At 40.0% G+C, this 20,180-nt stretch overlaps 1 protein-coding gene across 1 annotated transcript in view; it reads right to left on the minus strand.

The window, feature by feature from the left end:
* The window catches only part of LOC124301145 (sodium-dependent dopamine transporter), a 571,198-nt gene that overhangs the window by 133,669 nt on the left and 417,349 nt on the right, over positions 1-20,180 (minus strand). The window lies entirely within an intron of this gene.

A 20,180-nucleotide genomic window follows, 5' to 3' on the forward strand; every position in this document is an offset into this window, starting at 1 on the left:
ATTTTCTAATTCTGTAATGCTCTACGAGAACCATCCGCGAGACCGCGCGTCAAGATACCAGGACACTGCCTGACAGGGGTCACTCACCAGCTCAACATCGACCACCACCGACTACAGACGAACGAATACCGCTGAAACCACTCCCGATGGATGCCTATCTAGTCGTCGAACAGGGTCGTGCGTGATGCACAAACAGCACCTCCAACTATTTGAGACTTATCGGCCAGGAGCCGAACCACGAACGAATGCTTCTACCGCTCGGATGCATCGTCAGGCGGCGTACAGGGCTGTGCGTCAAAAACACAACAAAGCCTCCCGTCGACGATACTTATCAGCCTGGAGCTGAACCGACCCTACATCTACTAAGTCGTTGACTATCCAATAGAGGACGGTTTTCTCTTCACGAACCGTCCTATCGAAGGACTGCGGCGTGGAATAGGCTAATGATATGCTGACCACGTGGATCTGGTGGATCCAGTGTGGGGATCCGGGTTGAGGGCCATCACCACCAGATCGTTCCGGCATGAGGGCTTCAATGAGCGAGGGCCGGGATGCAGCGCCGACGAAACAGCTACAACGGGGAGTACCAGTAAAGCAAGGAGTGAGTTACAGTCGGTCGCAAGTCCAAAGGACCGGTGACGTAATATTGCCGCACACCTCAATATCGCAACACATGAGCAGTACGACCCCCCCCCCCCCCCCTCGCGCCAACGATACCGCACAGCTGAAGGAAAACATCCCTGACCACCTTCCGACGTCCCGATACCTCGATACCTGTCGTCGAGGGAGAAGAAAAACAAGCGGCGAGGGATTATCGCCGCCTACCCGTAGACCAGACCTACGCGACCTGCTGGTCCAATTAGAATACCGCAAATTTGAGGAAGAATCACGTGACAGCAGCTCGACGAAAATCAGGATCATCGCTCATCTCGTCACTCTACGTTCAGTTAACGATAATAGCAGACGTGCCTTTTAGTAACTCTACTTCCAGTTTCGTTAATAGCGCCTTTATTAATCCTACCTTCAGCTTTCGTTAATTGTACAAGTGTTCCTGTTATCGCTTTAATTACCGCTATTGTATCGCATTCTCTCGCACCTGTTAGATCTTCTTTTACGTAAGTGAGGTTCCTTTCCTATTTTGTGAAGCCACGAGATTACTTGCAATATATCGTACCTTTACCTTTATCTCTTTCTCTCTTTATCTTGCAGTTGGTCTGCTTGAGCCAATTGGGCTCGTACCTTATTCTCTCTTATCTCTTATCTTGTCCCTTTCTCTGTCTTATTGCAAGTAGCTTCGCGACTGGTTGACTATTATTTACGCATTGTAGTGACTATTGCTTCATCTTATTATCTTGCTCTTCTGGAATATTTGAATGTCTAATATCGCTGTCTAGCAGCGCGTTCCGTTAACGGATCAATTTTTTATCTTAGCTATTGAGCATTGCTATTTCGTTATATTTTCTCTGATTAGTTTGTATCTGTCTCTTTACCTATTACCGTTGATTATCGTATCTTAGTGAGTGTACCGCGGGAACGATCTTACATCGCTGCGCGGTCCCGCTCGTCGTTCATTTGACATTAGAGTATTGTGTCGTATCGCATGACACCTTTTTTATTATTTTCTTCGCTAATATCGCTGATCGTAGCTGTCCGCAGTCTCTTTGGTTTGCCGTACGTTGCATATTAATTATCTTGAATATTGTTTGTCTTATCTTGAATTGCCTTTTATCGTACCGAATATTATCTCTCTTTCTCTCGCACTTACCGCAAACTATAGACTACGTATTATCTGTTATTCTCTATATCTTATGATAATTTTCTACTTGACCTGTCGCTTGAATTTACCTTGTAATTCATAATTCCCTGTCTGCCTATTTCTGATCATTCTGGTAATGTGATAACTATCATAATTGTTGTATTTCGCATGTGTTTATAATCGCTGCTCATATTTTATGGTTTATTTGCTTACTGCTTGATTTAAGTACAGTATATCTTTTCCTGTTTTGCCTATTTATCATAAAACCGTGTTAATCATTACCTTTAGTATCGCGAGCTTGCGCATATTTCCCGCTTATTCGGAAAACGTTCCGTTATTTGTTAAATCTCTCGCTTAGCTTTTCTCTGGCTGTAACTATTGTTAATTATCGCATTTATTGTAATTGCATCTCAATCTCTTCAGCTACTTGCTTGTCATTAAACTTATCGCTTCTCGCTTAATATATTTGATATTATTCCTGCTTCACCTGTTTCTTATTTTATCTATTGGATTCGACTCCGCCCCTCTACCATTATCTTGTCTATCTGAGCAAACTGTGCAAAACCGTCGTAGAACCTGACCTTACCTTTATCTATTACCTTTACCTTTACCTTTGTCTTTTTCTTTAATTATCTATTTTTGACGCATGGGCGTCTGGCGCCCAACAATCGTATCTTTCTCCCTTATTACCTCTCTCTCTATCTAATTATTCAGGTTAGTGACTGCGCCGTAGGGTAACCAATTATCGTTTCTATCGTTTTACCCTCAAACTCATAAACATATTGGTTACAATATATATATATATAATATAGGTGGCTATATATATATAATATAGGTGGCATAACTATGGCTGTGATAGTGAGCCTGGAAAAGAGGTGAATTGAAGTCTCCAACCAGTAACAGTGATCCAGTGCCCATAACATCTAGAGACGAGAGACAGCCCAGGAAGTCAGAGAGGATTGAGGCATGTAAATCAGGCGGGATGTAGACTGCTATAATATGTAAAACTTTACCAAGGCCAACAGTTATGCCTAGAATATCTATTTGCGGAAATTGAACTGTAATGTCTTCAAGATTTAATAACTTTATATCCGGCATATCTGGCATGATATCAATGCCCCTACCCCAGTCTTTCTGTACGTCTCTCGCCTATCACATCTATAAACAGAAAAAATATTGTTATCAAACAGCTCTGATGAATAAATTTGGTGGTTAAGCCACGTTTCAGTAAATATAAAGATATCATACTCTCTATCAATAGCATTGATTAGTACATTACGTAGTTTGGTATTGAGTCCTCTAACATTTTGATAATAAATTGTAAAATTTTTTATAGTAGTGTTTAATGCATCGAGATGTTCACTAGCGGTACTGAATGTCGACGTCGATCCTTGATGATGCTGTACCAGCCATTCCTCATCACTAGACGTAGATCCGGTTCTCCTTCTGGTTGACGTTTCCCCAGTTCGGCTTTCATTGTCTTGTTGTCCGCTCGTTGGCGTTCTGTGCGATCCTTGGCAATCGAAATCTTGGATAGTACTGCATCCTTTACTGTAGCCTGCTTTTGTTTCTTTATGTTGAGTATTAGCTGGCCAACAGAAGAGGAGTCATTCAGGATTACTTTGAGTGGACGTGGTTTAATCAAGGCTGAGGAATATTTTCCAATACGAAAGCACTTACAGTTTGCAACTGGAACATTAAGAGCAGAGCAAATATTAATTACTTTTGTAAGATCCTCAGCGTCCCTTTCAGCTTGCACTGGTTCACTCGACTCCTCAATATCGAAAATAATAACATTGTTGCGACGTCTATCTTCAACTTCTTTGAGTATTTTCACTTCATCCATGCCTGGGGTACTAATAAATGACTTTAATTCATTTCTGATACCCTGCGCAGCCGTTTTATTCTCGTCGATTTGTTCCTTCAGGCCTTAGACCGTGGTTTCAAGATCACTCGTATCACTCTCGACTACCACTAACCTTTTTGACAGAGCTTCAGTGGTTTCAGTAAATGTTCCTTTCAGAGTCATGGCACTTGCATTCAGTGCCGGCGTTAGAGGGACTGACACCCTGGGCAAGAATATTTTGGCGCCCACTTAAGGAAATCAAAATCGAGAGTTAATTTTTTTCTGAACCAATGTGAACGTGTATTAAGAATTCTATCTTTTCTTTAGCGTGACCCAGAGCTAACGACGTAGACGTAGAAAGTTATGTAGCTCCTCTTTTTTATTTTTTTTTTTATTTTTATATTTTTTATTGTTTTTTTTGTTTTTTTTTCATTTTTTTTTTGTTGATTTTCTTTTTTTGTCATCCAAAATTTGTTTTTGCATGAATTTAATGCACATTTTATATTTTAATTACTCTTCATTTTGATTTAATACTTTGTTAATTTTTGAATAACTTTCTTCCTTTTTTTTGAGCTGTTCTTTAGTAAAATTTTACTTTTCGGGCCTTTTTGTCAGCAAATACACGAATTAAACTAGAAAAATCCAATTGTTCAGCGATTTCATTTTCAATCGACAGAGTAGCCAGGTTAGAGAGTCTCGATTGAGAGGTTGTTGATCGGAGATACGTTTTTATCAATTTTAGTTTAGAAAAACTGCGTTCTCCACTTGCAACTGTAACCGGAATCGTTGCAAAAATCCGGAATGCAATCCATACATTTGGATAAAGTTCTTGATTATTCCGCTGTCGTATAAAGTTGAGAACATTTATACACGAAATATTGTCATCTGGGAGAAAAGGTTGCAAACTTATGAGCTCGTCACAAAGTGCGTCTCCGTCGATATCGGAATTAGAACCAACAGTGAGTTTTTGCTGAAGATTGGCACATAATACTGCGAGTTGATTTTTTTCCGGAATTATTTTAATGTCGTGTACAAATCACCACGTTTGCGAATAGTCTTTCAATTGCTGAAATCTTTCTTTTAATGACATTAAACCGACGTCCAGCAACTTGTTGAGAATTCCACTTCGAATTTTTTCTCTGGAGATTCAATCGGCTCATCCGTAGCCATTTCACCATCCTGACGTCTTATACGTCGTAAACGTTTCGCAGGTGCAAACTCTGGTTTGGTTTGAAGCGCTTTTGCGTGATCGCTTGCAGTGCATAAAGCTTTTTTGAATCCGGTTTTTCGGTATTCTTCGAAGAAATTACAACAATTACCGAGCATTTCTGCAGATTTACCGAGATCGATATCTTTGGACTGCAGTGATTTGCTAACAACGTTTATTTGAAACAGAATTTCGTACCAAACCACCAAAGACACACTGAAACTGAAATCTTTCAGTTGCTCTGCTAATGTGCTTGCCTCATGTGAGGTGGTGTGATCGGTTTTTTCTGTTAAGTTAGCCAATGCCACTAAAGCATCATGAATTTCGCAAATTTGATAACGAACAGGTTTCACGCTATTTATTTTGGCTTCCCAACGCGTATCGCTTAGCTGTTTCAAACTGTAGAGCTCCACGTGATCACTAAGTATTTTCCACCGATTCACTGAAGCAGAAAATAGCGTAAATAATCTTTGCAAAAGCCCGAACAATTTCACAGACTTGACTGACGATTTAGCAGCATCACACAGTACAAGATTGTAACTGTGGCAGCCACATGGCACATAAAAAGCCAAGGGATTTAAATCCAAAATTCTTTTTTGCACCCCAAGATTTTTTCCCTTCATATTCGCTCCATTGTCGTACCCCTGACCTCTACAATTCGCTATTTCAAGTCCGTGTTTGTTGAGAATACTTACAATGACTTCGGTAAGTCCTGCACCTGTTGAATCATTTGCCGGGATGAACTCTATAAAATGCTCTTTGATAGCGACATTGGCATCTGTCAAATCTGCAAATCGAATTGTTAGGGACAATTGTTCGACGTGACTTATGTCGGGAGTACAGTCCGCTATAACTGAATAATATTTAGCGTTTTTGACTCGCGAAACAATATCAGACGTAACTTTTTCGCTCATCAGATCAATCAACTCGTTCTGGATATCCTTACCACAATAGTGATCAAAAATGCCGCCTGTTGTTGCCAGCTTCAAATGCTCCTCCATAACCGGATCGAATTTACCCAACAATTGTACCAATCCCAAGAACTTGCCATTGTTTGGTGTGTACAGTTTGTCTGAGCTACCTCTGAAGGCCATGTTATTTTCGGCCAGATTAAAGAACAATGTTCATTAAACGAGTCAAAACATTATTCCATCGCAAAGTTTCACGACTAATCAATTTTTGTTCTTCGCAATCAATTGTGTTTCCTCTTTTTAACCTGATTTCTTTCAAACCACTGATGGTAGTACTTTTTATGCAGCGCGCTATTTTCGTGCATTTTTAGTATTTCAGACAAATGTTTCCAGTTATCAAAACCTTCGGATGTTAAATTCGATGTCGATTCACTGTTGAAAAGTCGACAGCAAAAACAGAAAACTCGATTTTTCGAAGGTGAATACACCAGCCAACGACGCAAGATTGTCTCATTATTTGGGAGTTTTCTGAAATACTGAGAACTTGTGAAATGACGACCGGATTCATCTTTTCGGAAAGTTGGATGGCTGAACCTGCGTCGGACCGACAGTTATCAAATGGTCAACCATTTTATCATTCCGATTATCCGGCCAGTTCCCTACCTCGGATAAATCCACTATTTGTGAATTTGTGTTTTCTAAATCATTTATAAATAACCGACAATCAAAATTCACGTCGCAAGTACCGTGATTATCGTGAGAGAGCTCGGATTCATTAGTTGTCTTATTTTCACCGTACTTGTCTTCGTTTTGGTTTTCGTTCGTTCCGAAAGATGTGGAAGGGTAAGATTTCTCTGCGACGGACTCATGCTCTTTTTGCGATGTCGTTAAAATGTATTTTTCAATGTTCATTAATTTTTTCGATTTGAGAAACTCTTTTTCCTGTTCCCGTTTACGTTTCCGATATTCCGCACCGGAAGGTTTTTGTTTTATCTTTTGATCCGACATTTTTTAAGAAATTAATAAATCATCATGGGAATAACCTGGAATTGTAGTTAACTTAACACAGTACAAGAACTGTGGAAAAATTCACAATTGTGAATTGTGTAAAAAAATTTGAAAGAGAAATGCAGGAGTATTTTTGAATGGAGAAAAAAAGTAATGCAAGATTTGGGATATTCGAAAAACTATTTTGGAAAGGGCGGAAAGGCGATATCGCGGAGAGTTGTGTCCTCTGTAGCATTCAAAAGTTAAAATGTTAAGTAAACGGTCGGAGCCGCCAGTAGACTCGGTTTTTTCGCTGAATGCCGCTCGAGACGAGAGACCAAGGACCAAGTATACAAATCGGCGACCTCGCGCCCCGCTCTCGAACAATTAGCTATCCCCACCATCCACCGCGCGTTCCAGTTTGGTGGGGGGTGGGGGGTGGGGGAAGTATCCCACCTCCACCAATCGCCCCCCAAAATTTGGCGCCCTGGGCCGTCGCCCCATCGCGCCCCCCCCCCCCCCCCCCTAACGCCGGCACTGCTTGCATTGATATCATTGCCTGTATTAGTACGGAGTGTATTTATTAACTCACACATATCATCATATGACAGTGTTTTTTTCGGTCCACAGGAACGCTGAAATCCTCCCGATGGTAGTACTGTCGTTGATTTAGCACAGGATGGGTGATATGCTGCCTGACACTTGCCACAGTTCACTACCTCTTGCACAACAGCTCGGGAGCATCCCTTGCACTCTCTTTGTGGTGTTTTAGTACCCTCAGAGCCCTCAACTGTTTTAGGATTTGACATTTTGTGACGTATGAATTGAGTAATTATTTAAAATTTATATATGTAGTAAGTCTTTATGTTTGTTTACAAATATGTTGTTAGAGAGATAACTGTATTACCGGTTGGGCTACTTTTTGAGTTAACGGCCAGTATAGGTGGCGCATACTTGCGCGGTGACTGACAATTATAATAGTGGTAGAGTGTATGATAATAATAACAATAATAACAGAGTAATTTCAGGTTAGGAAATGTCAGATGTTTAATTTACTAGAAATTTCAGACAATTTCACTCGGATGTTATTAATTTATATTTCAGATCGAAAAGAAATATTTTATAAGTAATAGATCACCACCATGTATATATTTATCACTTGACAAACTTTTATATGTGTTAATTTAGCAGCACGATGTGAGCTCTACTCTATACTATATTATATACATATACTATATACGTATATAAGATGTATAAGTATATTTATTCGGTTCGTTAGGATTATTTACGACCGTGATTGTAGCTCACTTCAACCTAAACTTAAATAATAATAATCAAACGTGCCGGAACATGCAACGAAGTTAGAGAGTGGAATCAACGTTTCGGATAAGTGGCGGATTTTCATTTAACAGTGGCAGAATTTAGTGTTATTTCGTAATCATTTTTTTTTTCGTAACCGTTTTCGGAACAAATTATCGTTATTTCTATTCAAAGAATAATTGCTGAATTTTGGGCTAAGCTGCGATTGCTTGATACATCAACCACTTTTGAACAGGGTGGTTCCTGTGGTGGGTTAACATTATTCATTTATAGATCTTGATACTTTTGTGAATGTGTAACTAGAAACACAAACGTGAACTTAAGACCCACGATTTACAAAAGGCAACCTCAAACAGTGTACCAAAAGTTGATGCAGGTATGGTGGCAAAGTTTTTCAATATAAACTAAGATTCGACTGGAGCTGAAACACGTGGAGTAAACCCAGTAGGTAAGTTATATCACGTTGGTCTAAATTTATGAAATTTGTTTGAGAAATTGTGGATTCTTTCTCATACATGAGTGTGATTCATTAAAATTTTCATTATTTTACGTGGGGTTCTAGAAAATGCCTTCTAATGGCACAATGAACGTCAATCGCAGTCTACTTCATTGACTCTGTTTTCTATACATTTCTTTATACCTAGAAGAGTCTACAGAGATTATTTATTTATCAATATCGATGAGCATCCACACTTTCCACTCTATACGTAACCTGACAGTTATACCTTTTCTATAATTAGGTTTGCACGAGAAAGTCCGTCACTGAGCTCAGCATGGACTGTGGAACAAATATCAGTCCAGGGCACAAAATGCGTGACAAATTGTACGTCAAGGGCACGAACAAAGGGCAAGATTCAATAAAATCTGATGAATATCACGAGTGTGCGGTATGAGCTGGTATGTATGTACAAAGGAATGCGTTTTGACGTAAAATATGTGTGAAATATCTTCAATTTAGTATCTTGGTTGACAGGTGGATGCAAATATGCTATTGCCGCTCTCATGTGGGTTCACCGAAGAAGCGTAGATCCGGTGCCAACAGAAATCAGCTGATAGTGGCAAGAAGCAAAGGACAAGGGTTCAAATATACAGAAAACTTGGCTCTAATTGAATAACGCAATTCGAAAACAATTCGTCAGCTGCCTGGCACATGATGCAAACGTACGTTCGCCATTCTGTACAACAAATGAGTCGCCGTACAAGGTTTTGCTGGCCTTGGTTTTTCCTTATTGGGCTCTGTTACCCTGGAAAGTTCATTTTATTATATTCTGCGAGCTATCTCAGCCCCGTTCTGGTTTGACTTTTGTTTATTCATTTATGATCACAGGGTTTGGATATTTTTGTGCCACACAATGTAAGCTATAATATCGGCAGATAATTACTCGAACACTATTCATGGTTTAATATATTCTTCGAGACATAACTTTGAGTGAAGACATGTATGACATGTATTGTAATCTTTTTTGCGTAATCCATTTTTCTGTCAAAACCGAACGTTGAAAAATTCTTTCTCAATTTGAGAAACTAAAGCTTTGACTCGTTGAGGCGTTGTTGCGTAAGATTTTATTCAAAAGCCTGATATTTTGGGTTCCGAATCGAATCCATTTTGCAATCTCTGCCGGTGGCGATTTTTTAGATAAAATCTTGAACGCCGTTTCCATAATTTGTATTAATTTCAAACACTTTTCGGAATCCATGTTTCTTCTTCTTTCGATCACACACTTGACAAAGATAGAGTTGCAAAGCTTGGTCTAGAATGACCGCTCTACGCTGACATGGTCCCTTTTATGGGTAAACACCGACGTGACTCACACACCGAGGCGGCTTCTTCACAGGGTTCACGAACTCAACGTCGCAGCGCAATCCGTTGCCCGCAGGCCGCTCGCCGTCAAGTCGAAACTCGTCGGACGATTCCGAGTATTGTTTTCGTCGGACGGTTCCGAGAATCTTTCAGGGTCAGAGAAGCTCTTTCTCACGGTCCCGGACCGCTCGCCGTCAAGTCGAAACTTGTCGAACGCATTGTTTGTCAGCCTACGTTCCTTCAGGGTCGAAGCAGCCGCATACAAATTTCAGAACCTTCCAGAATTCGACGTCGCACCGCAATCCGTTGTCGGCAGGCCGCTCGCCGTCAAGTCGAAACTCGTCGGACGATTCCGAGAATTGTTTGTCTAAAATTCGTTCAAGACCAGAGCGGGTCTTTCAGAATTCAACGCCGCACCGAAATCCTTTGACCGCATGCCGCTCACCATCGAGTCGAAACACGTCGGACGAATTGTTTGTCAGTCTAGATTCGTTCAAGGCCGTGAGAATCTTCTCGAACCTTATGGAAGCTCTCAAAACCTGACACACGCCAGGATTCCCGGTCGAACGTTCGAGGATCCACGGGGACCGCTCGAACGCCTGAGGATTCACTGAGTGCGCTCGGTAATGCAGTTATCGATCCCGCTCGATGAGCATGATTTTCTTTACCGACAAAGAACACAACTCATCCCACAAGGGGTAACACCACGGAAATTTCAGGCATTTTTCACCGACGATCATGGTCATTTGGAGGATTTTTTACCGACAATCATGGTCATTTTGGGGATTTTTTACCGACGATCATGGTCATTTGGGAGATTTTCTTACCGACGAACGGTCGGCAGAGCACGTTTCATCTTACGAGAGTGGGGGGGTAACTTTCAAGGGTTTGCGTCTGGGATGCATGTATAGGCGGATTAGTCGGCTTGGTCGGTAAAGAAAGTGTTTCTACGCAGAACCCCCCTTGTTATACTACTTTCGTCTTTAGCTCAAGATTTACACAAGACTGAATTATAAATTTATTTTACATTATCAGGACGAGACACGAAATTCCCAATTCTATTACATTCAAGGACAGTTTGAAAATTGTCACTATATCTCAATTTATGAAAAATGTCAACAGGGGAAATTACGAAGAGGACGACAGTGAGTTTTCATCAGAATTCCTGGATACACTAAATACTACCGAAGAAAAGGGCGAAGCCACGTCGCATAATAGCTCACAAAAACCAATTCCAAATTTTAAACCTGTGAAACCTTGCTATTAAGGTAGTAGTCCGGTAACTTCGGTTCAAAGAATCGAAAATTTTTTTTTTGCTTAATTTGAAAGTACAATGTCTTGAGAATATACTGTGAAAATTTCAGACGGAAATTCGAAATATTTCGGGAGTTATAACGAGTTTCCTAGAGCGCCTCGGAGTCCAACCTTTGAGATCGACCAGCAGCTGCAACCGCTTGCACCCTTCTATTGTTTGCGCGCATTTTTTATACCTGGGTTGACTCTGTTATTCTATTATATATATTTATATTATATATATTTATTCACAGGTATAGACGATTGACGTAAGTATAAGTTTACTTATGAAAATTTGTTATTAAACTTTAAACGCGTTTTTCTCAAAACACTGTTTTTCTGGTCGGCCCGGATCCTAACTTTTTTTCTACTGAACCGATCACTTTCAAATTTTAACAGGCTGTTCTACACACTTGTAGTTCTCGTCGGTACTAACGAGAATTTTTTTCACCCCTAACTTTTTATTTTACAACCCTTTCTTTGCTAAAATAAAACGACTTTTTTTTCAAAGTCCGCCATTTTGTTATTTACCCTTAAAATTTAACTTCAGTAGTTCCGACCAGAATGACATGTCTTGTGACGTGGTATTTCGTACCCCGTCACTTTATTTAATTATAAACGTTAGCGCACAATTTTACAAGCGATTATTGTGGCTGTATGTTTTCAACACACACTGTTTTAATGACGGTGACAGCAAATTTTTTTGCTTCTTAGAATGTGATGGTGGCAAGAACGGTAACTCTGTGTGTAGTTTTTTGAACGATTTTCTGGTAAAAAAATTGACTGAAAATCCAGAATTAAAAAAAGTAGTTCTTTTGTCTGACTCCTGTGGGGGGCAAAATAAAAACAAGACTCTCGTACGATATTGTGCTTGGTTGTCGGTCAAAATGGGAGTTGAAATAAATCACATCTTTCCGGTGCGAGGTCATTCATACTGCCAATGCGATAGAAATTTCGGTGTTTACGGAACTGTTTTAAAAAAAGTAGAGACCGTCGAAAATCCTATCGAGTATCTCGAAATAATGAGGACCGTAAGGCACAAACCAAAAGCTTTCGAAGCAGAGATGAGTGCCCACTTATTAAAAGAATGGGATAAAACTTTGGATTCATTTTTTCTAAAGGTTCCAAAAGCTAAGGGAAAGAAATTCACGATCCAAAAGTATGTGAAGTTATCATACAAGCCAACAGGCACCATGTCCGTTTACGCGGACTATAATGGCGCTCCGCAAAATTTCAACCTGTTCAAATTAAACGCTTTTGTAAGTAAAGATACCGAACTAGCATTAGCAAACCCGGCTCCTGTTGGAATTAAGACAGCTAAAAAAAATGACGTGCTATCTTTAATGCCTTTTGTAAAACCGGTTAATAGGGAATGGTATAAAAATGTGCTGCGGGGTACCTGCAACGACAATGATTCGGCTGAAACAGACGAAATGGACTCTGATTGAACCTGATACATGCCGTTTTTTAAATGTCAATTCCTAGTTTAGCTTTTTTTATATGTGTTCACCGCGACCATGAAACACCCATTACAGTAGAAACTGGTTTGACTATTATCGTCATCATATTATTTTAATCCAAAAACGTGTTTGTACAGATTAAAAGTCGTTCTACAAAAAAACGACTTAAGTCTTACTCCGAATTTCCGTGATAGCACTGTATTGGACAATATTTAATAATTGTTATTACGTTTGTATATCATTTTTGGGTACCCCACCTATGTAAAAAAATAAAAGTTCCTTGTAAAATGCCTTGTCAAAATTGAAATATCGACTGTTGAATCTTTACTTGCCTTTTTTATGCCAAAACTTAAGTCGACTTAAGCCGTTATTTGACCCATAGGCTCAATTATCTTGAATATTGTTTGCCGTATCTTGAATTACCTTTTATCGTACCGAATATTATCTCTCTTTCTCTCGCACTTACCGCAAACTATAGACTACGTATTATCTGTTATTCTCTATACTTTATGATAATTTTCCATTTGACCTATCGCTTGAATTTACCTTGTAGTGCATAATTCCCTGTCTGCCTATTTCTGATCATTCTGGTAATGTGATAACTATTACAATTATTGTATTTCGCATGTGTTTATAATTGCTTCTCTGATTTTATGATTTATTTGCTTACCGCTTAATTTAAGTACAGTATATCTTTTTCTGTTCTGCCTATCTATCGTAAAACCGTGTTAATCATTACCCTTTAGTATCGCGAGCCTGTGCATATTTCCCGCTTATTCGGAAAACGTTCCGTTAATTGTTAACTCTCTCGCTTAACCTTTCTCTGGCTGTAACTATTGTTAATTATCGCATATATCGTACTTGTATCGCAAACTCTTCAGCTACTTGCTTGTCAGTAAACTTATCGCTTCTTGTTTAATATATTTGATATTATTCCTGCTTCACCTGTTTCCTATTTTATCTATTGGATTCGACTCCGCCCCTCTACCATTATCTTGTCTCTCTGAGCGAACTGTGCAAAACCGTCGTAGAACCTGACCTTACCTTTACCTATTACCTTTACCTTTATCTTTGTCTTTTTCTCTAATTATCTATTTTTGACGCATGTGCGTCTGGCGCCCAACAATCGTATCTTTCTCCCTTAGTATCTCTCTCTATCTAATTATTTAGGTTAGCGACTGCGCCGTAGGGTAACCAATTATCGTTATATCGTTTATACCCTCAAAAATATTGGTTACAAAATGGCGCCCAACGTGGGGCCACGCCAATAAAGAGGGATTATCTTATTCAGTGGTGAAAGCAAAGTTTATCGCATACTGTCAAAGCACCAGCGAAAAGTAAGAGACCGAATACGAACCCCAGAAACCCCAAAAATTAATAAAATTGCGAGGAACTCAGACAATTGAGCAACATATTTAAATCAATTGATTACTGCGACCAAGATTGGATATAAACCAAAGTTCGAATATTAGAATTCCATATTGCGACCGAATACAGCCTAGATATCGCTAAATTAAAATATCGAAAACTAAAAACTATTTAAATATCGCACGGCTTACTCGCCATCAATACCGCAAATTCAAAAATTATCTAAATACCGCACGGCTTAACCGCCACTAATAACGCAAATTTGAAAATTATCTAAATATCGCACGGCTTAACCGCCATCCATAATGCAAGGTCGAAAAATATTTAAATATCGCACAACATAACTGCCATAACTATCGCAAACATAAAAACACTTGGATACCGCAGGGATTAACCGACGTACCTCTCGAATAATATCAATAGAAAAACTCAGGGATAATACGGGACGACCTAAACATCCTGACCTTATAAACTGCTCAGTCTAGTGGGTGGCAGGGGTGATCCCTTGTTGTAATCAAACTTGTTATCGATTCGCTAGATCGCGGTGTTTTGGTTTCTTCAGCGAGGTCACCATATCAATCTTCTTGCACAACAAAATCTATTGTGAAACCTTTGGCTTGGGTAGGATAATATAATCTTCCGTTGTTTATATCGCAGTTTCCGGCTTTACAGGGTCACGCTAGTTAACCGATTAAATAATCCATCAATACCGCAATTTCTTTCTCTTCGGGTCACCTATCGCTAGTCAACACTTCTTATGTCAATACACACGTCCGCTAAGGCGTGGGTAGACTCCTTGACCGACGCCGAATTAAACACCGAATTAGAAGGACGCTCGTTGTCAACAGCAGGCATATTACCGGTCCGTCGTCAGCGGTTGACGAACTTTTGTAAACAACACGGCCTAAGCATGGATGACCCCCCTGCTCTCGACGACGCTTATATGACTACACCGACAGACGACAGCGATAGCATAACGCTACCCACACAGACGCAACCAATTGACCCCGCGCCTCATAACGACGAGGAGATTCGTGACGTGACGCGACCGTCGAACCGTAACCCCGATACGTCAGCAACCGGCACGATTCGGAAGCAGCCACCGGAACCGCAACCTAGCCGAATTAGCCCGCGCAATATACCGCCAGAATTCCTTCCCGGCAATGATGCACCGGCTAAGCCGGCGCCCGTTCAGCAACCGCCGTTGAGATCACGGGAGTATCATCCGACGAATACGGCCACCGGGTGGGGGCATGCGCGGATAGGGTGCCCGAGGACAGGGTATGTTATAAGTGCGGCGTGTACGGTTACCTGCACCCCGAGTGCCCGGAGTGCCATCCGCCAGCAGAAGTGCCCAGCAGGCTACGAGGCACCTCCCCACCACCACCGGGGGAACCGGACGTCTATTGGACCCGGCGCGGCGGCGGCCCCGTCTACCGCGATTTCCGCTTATTTTAAGGCCATTTTTTTTTCTTTTATCTTCCACAAAATTTTTTTTTCTTCTCGCTAATTCATTACCGCAATTTTTTTATTTTTATTACCGCAATTTACTTTAATTTTTTTTTACCGCCAAAAATTCTTTATTTTTTTTTGTACCGCAATTACCGCAACCACTCGCCAAGGTTACCGTTTTTTTTCTTTTTCGCAAATTTTTTTTTATTATCGCAATTTTTTTTTATCGCAATTTTTTTTTATCGCATATATTTTTTTTTCTTTCGCAAAATTGTTCTCGTTCTTTTTTCTTGTTGCCATTAGGCTATTATGAATAAACTATCTTATTACCGCTACACAATTATTTTCTCGTTGCTATAGTAACAGTGAACCGTCTTATCACCTATACCCAATCACTCACGGTGCGCCCACGATCCACTCTGGAATTCTGTCATATTCACCGATACGGGATCAATTGATCGCCACTCTCGCGAATCGATTACAAAATGACGTCCAACAATTAAAACCCCACTCGACCTTGATATCATCAACAACATCGTCGCGATGTCTAGTCATATAACGCAGTGACAACTTGGGGTCAAAACTCCTTGTATCGCAATTATCTTAAAAATAACGCTTACAAATTTTTCTTTGGTCGCTTTACCCAGAATAACATCTTACATGAGGCCAATATTTCAATATCGCTCTATACCGCATAAATTGTCTGAACTCCTCTGCAACAACACCCTTCAACCAAGCAATCGAATCAATCAACTTTCTACCTTCTCGCAAAAATTTAGCTCATCCTTTCGCTTCCTTCACTCACAACCGATCAGGTCAACCGTAGAACTTGGAAAACTATGTTTCGCCAAGAACCAGCAGGCCGTACTCCAAAGTCTCTCAACTAAGTCAAGTATCGCATGGATTTTCAATTCAATTCTATCTATCGCAACTATCTCTAACATCTCTAACGATCATCTAGTCACATGCAAAAGTAAGTAGTCAACATAATGGTTTACTAATGGCAAAGGACCTCCTCGGTCCTCCGTAAGGAGGGGGGAGTTGTGACGTGGTATTTCGTACCCCGTCACTTTATTTAATTATCGCATTCCCCTAGGTACAAATATCGCTAAAAATAACGAAAGCACGTCTGAGGCCAATACTCCAAAAATGAACGACTAATTATCTTTAAGTTGATTTCTCTTTACTAAGCTAATTTTATGCTATTTTCTAATTCTGTAATGCTCTTCGAGAACCATCCGCGAGACCTTCACGTCAAGATACCAGGACATTGCCTGACAGGGGTCACTCACCAGCTCAACATCGACCACCACCGACTACAGACGAACGAATACCGCTGAAACCACTCCCGATGGATGCCTATCTAGTCGTCGAACAGGGTCGTGCGTGATGCACAAACAGCACCTCCAACTATTTGAGACTTATCGGCCAGGAGCCGAACCACGAACGAATGCTTCTACCGCTCGGATGCATCGTCAGGCGGCGTACAGGGCTGTGCGTCAAAAACACAACGAAGCCTCCCGTCGACGATACTTATCAGCCTGGAGCTGAACCGACCCTAACATCTACTAAGTCGTTGACTATCCAATAAAAGACGGTTTTCTCTTCACGAACCGTCTTATCGAAGGACTGCGGCGTGGAATAGGCTAATGATATGCTGACCACGTGGATCTGGTGGATCTAGTGTGGGGATCCGGGTTGAGGGCCATCACCACCAGATCGTTCCGGCATGAGGGCTTCGATGAGCGAGGGCCGGGATGCAGCGCCGACGAAATAGCTACAACGGGGAGTACCAGTAAAGCAAGGAGTGAGTTACAGTCTGTCGCAAGTCCAGGAGACCGGTGACGTAACATTGCCGCACGCCTCAATATCGCAATACCTGAGCAGTACGACCCCACCCCCTTCTCACCAACGATGCCGCATAGCTGCAGGAAAACATCTCTAACCACCTTCCGACGTCCTGATACCTCGATACCTGTCGTCGAGGGAAAAGAACATCAAGCGGCGAGGGATTATCGCCGCCTATCCGTGGACCAGGCCACGAGACCAGCTGGTCCAATTAAGATACCGCAAATTTTGGGAAGAATCACGTGACACCAGCTCGATGAAAATCAGGATCATTGCTCATCTCATTACTCTACGTTCAGTTCCTGAATTGCAAAGACGTGCTATTGTCATATCTAGTATCATTACCGCTATCACTGTGATTAGTTTCTCGTTATCGTATCGCATTCTCTATACCAGTTCTATCTTCTTTCACGTAAGTGAGGTTCCTTTTCTATTTTGTGAAGCCACGAGATTACTTGCAATATATCGTACCTTTACCTTTATCTCTTTCTCTCTTTACCTTGCAGTTGGTCTGCTTGAGCCAATTGGGCTCGTATCTTTTCTCTTTACCTTGCAGTTGGTCTGCTTGAGCCACCTGGGCTCGTACCTTATTATCTCTTATCTTGTCCCTTTCTCTGTCTTATTGCAAGTAACTTCGCGACTGGTTGATTATTACTTACGCATTGTAGTGACTATCGCTTTATCTTATTATCGCTCTCTTTTAGAATATTTGAATGTCGAATATCGCTGTCTAGCAGCGCGGTCCGTTAAAGGATCAATTTTTATCTTAGCTATTGAGCATTGCTATTTTGTTATATTTTCTCTGATTAGTTTCTATCTGTCTCTTTACCTATTATCGTTGATTATCGTATCTTAGTGAGAGTACCGCGGGAGCGATCTTATATCGCTGCGCGGTCCCGTTCGTCGTTCATTTGACATTGGAGTATTGTGCCATATCGCATAACATCTTTTTCACTATTTTCTTCGCTTATATCGCTGATCGTAGTTGTCCGTAGTCTATTTTGTTTGCCGTACGTTGCGTATTAATTATCTTGAATATTGTTTGCCGTATCTTGAATTACCTTTTATCGTACCGAATATTATCTCTCTTTCTCTCGCACTTACCGCAAACTATAGACTACGTATTATCTGTTATTCTCTATACTTTATGATAATTTTCTATTTGACCTATCGCTTGAATTTACCTTGTAGTGCATAATTCCCTGTCTGCCTATTTCTGATCATTCTGGTAATGTGATAACTATTACAATTATTGTATTTCGCATGTGTTTATAATTGCTTCTCTGATTTTATGATTTATTTGCTTACCGCTTAATTTAAGTACAGTATATCTTTTTCTGTTCTGCCTATCTATCGTAAAACCGTGTTAATCATTACCCTTTAGTATCGCGAGCCTGTGCATATTTCCCGCTTATTCGGAAAACGTTCCGTTAATTCCCAATAAACACACACCAGTATAAATTTCGTATATGAAACGTCGAAGTCGTTTAATAATGGTATAAGTATAAAATTCAACCGTATCACATATACTGTAATATTTCGGATGGATATTATTCGTATGATTACTCTGTTTATTATGCGTATTTCATTATACAGAAGTTTAAAATACGTATTATTATAGCAAAAGCAACGTATAGTATATTTGTTCATTATTCGTACGAAAATCGTTTAAAACTTATATGTTTAACGATGTTGGTACTCCATCTTTCAACGTTTTATCAGAATCGTTTCATTTGAATTTACAAATTACGAGCTATTAACGTTCACGAAATTCGTTTATGATTTTGGTAATCACAACATATAATATTCATTCATGACACAACTGCCAGCAACTTTAATTAGACGTTTATCATACTTCCTATTCACCATTGCACAGCAGTATATTGATTGTTTTATGAACGTATATCTTCGACTATTATAATGTACGTTTTATTGGTATTTCTGATCTACGCGTGATAGACGTTTATGAAATTCATTTTCAATCTTGGTGTCTACAACATCTATATATATATATATTAGGGTGTGTCGAAAATGAACTTTTTTTTTTTCTTCGCTCCTACCACTCAAAACTTTAGGTTTTGACATTAAAGAGGTCCTCGTTCAAGGAGGGCGCTGTAGCTTGAAGTTTAGAAGTCGCTCAACGAGGATTTAGGTTTCCCATCTAATTAACACGTAAAAAATATTGTTTTTCGTTCAAAATGATGTCAGGCAACCATAAAATTGGCGATGTCTGTATTTCTTGGCTTATTTGAAAGCATGACTCATCCCCTAAACGATGATAGGTCGTTTTTCGACTTACCTTGTTCCAATTTTTTTTTACGCCACTTTTCGACCACAATAGTCACTTTTTCAAGTTTACAAAGTCTCCAAGGTATCAATGAGTCCAAAATGAATTGCTACAAGTATTGATTCTTGATTCGAATATAAATAACCAATTCTAAAAATTGGTAAATTCCGTATCTTCAATTTTATTCAAAAAACCATGTTTATTTTGAGAAATTTTGTATGTTTCACTAATTTTTGGAATTGGTTATTTATATTCGAATCAAGAATCAATACTTGTAGCAATTCATTTTGAACTCATTGATACATTGGAGACTTTGTAAACTTGAAAAAGTGACTATTGTGGTCGAAAAGTGGCGTAAAAAAAATTGGTACAAGGTAAGTCGAAAAACGACCTATCATCGTTTAGGGGATGAGTCATGCTTTCAAATAAGCCAAGAAGCACAGAAATCGCCAATTTTTTGGATGCCTGACATCATTTTGAACGAAAAACAATATTTTTTACGTGTTAATTAGATGGGAAACCTAAATCCTCGTTGAGCGACTTCTAAACTTCAAGCTACAGCGCCCTCCTTGAACGAGGACCTCTTTAATGTCAAAACCTAAAGTTTTGAGTGGTAGGAGCGAAGAAAAAAAAAAGTTCATTTT

This window comes from Neodiprion virginianus, chromosome 3 (assembly GCF_021901495.1).
Source record: "Neodiprion virginianus isolate iyNeoVirg1 chromosome 3, iyNeoVirg1.1, whole genome shotgun sequence".
NCBI classification, from domain to species: domain Eukaryota; kingdom Metazoa; phylum Arthropoda; class Insecta; order Hymenoptera; family Diprionidae; genus Neodiprion; species Neodiprion virginianus.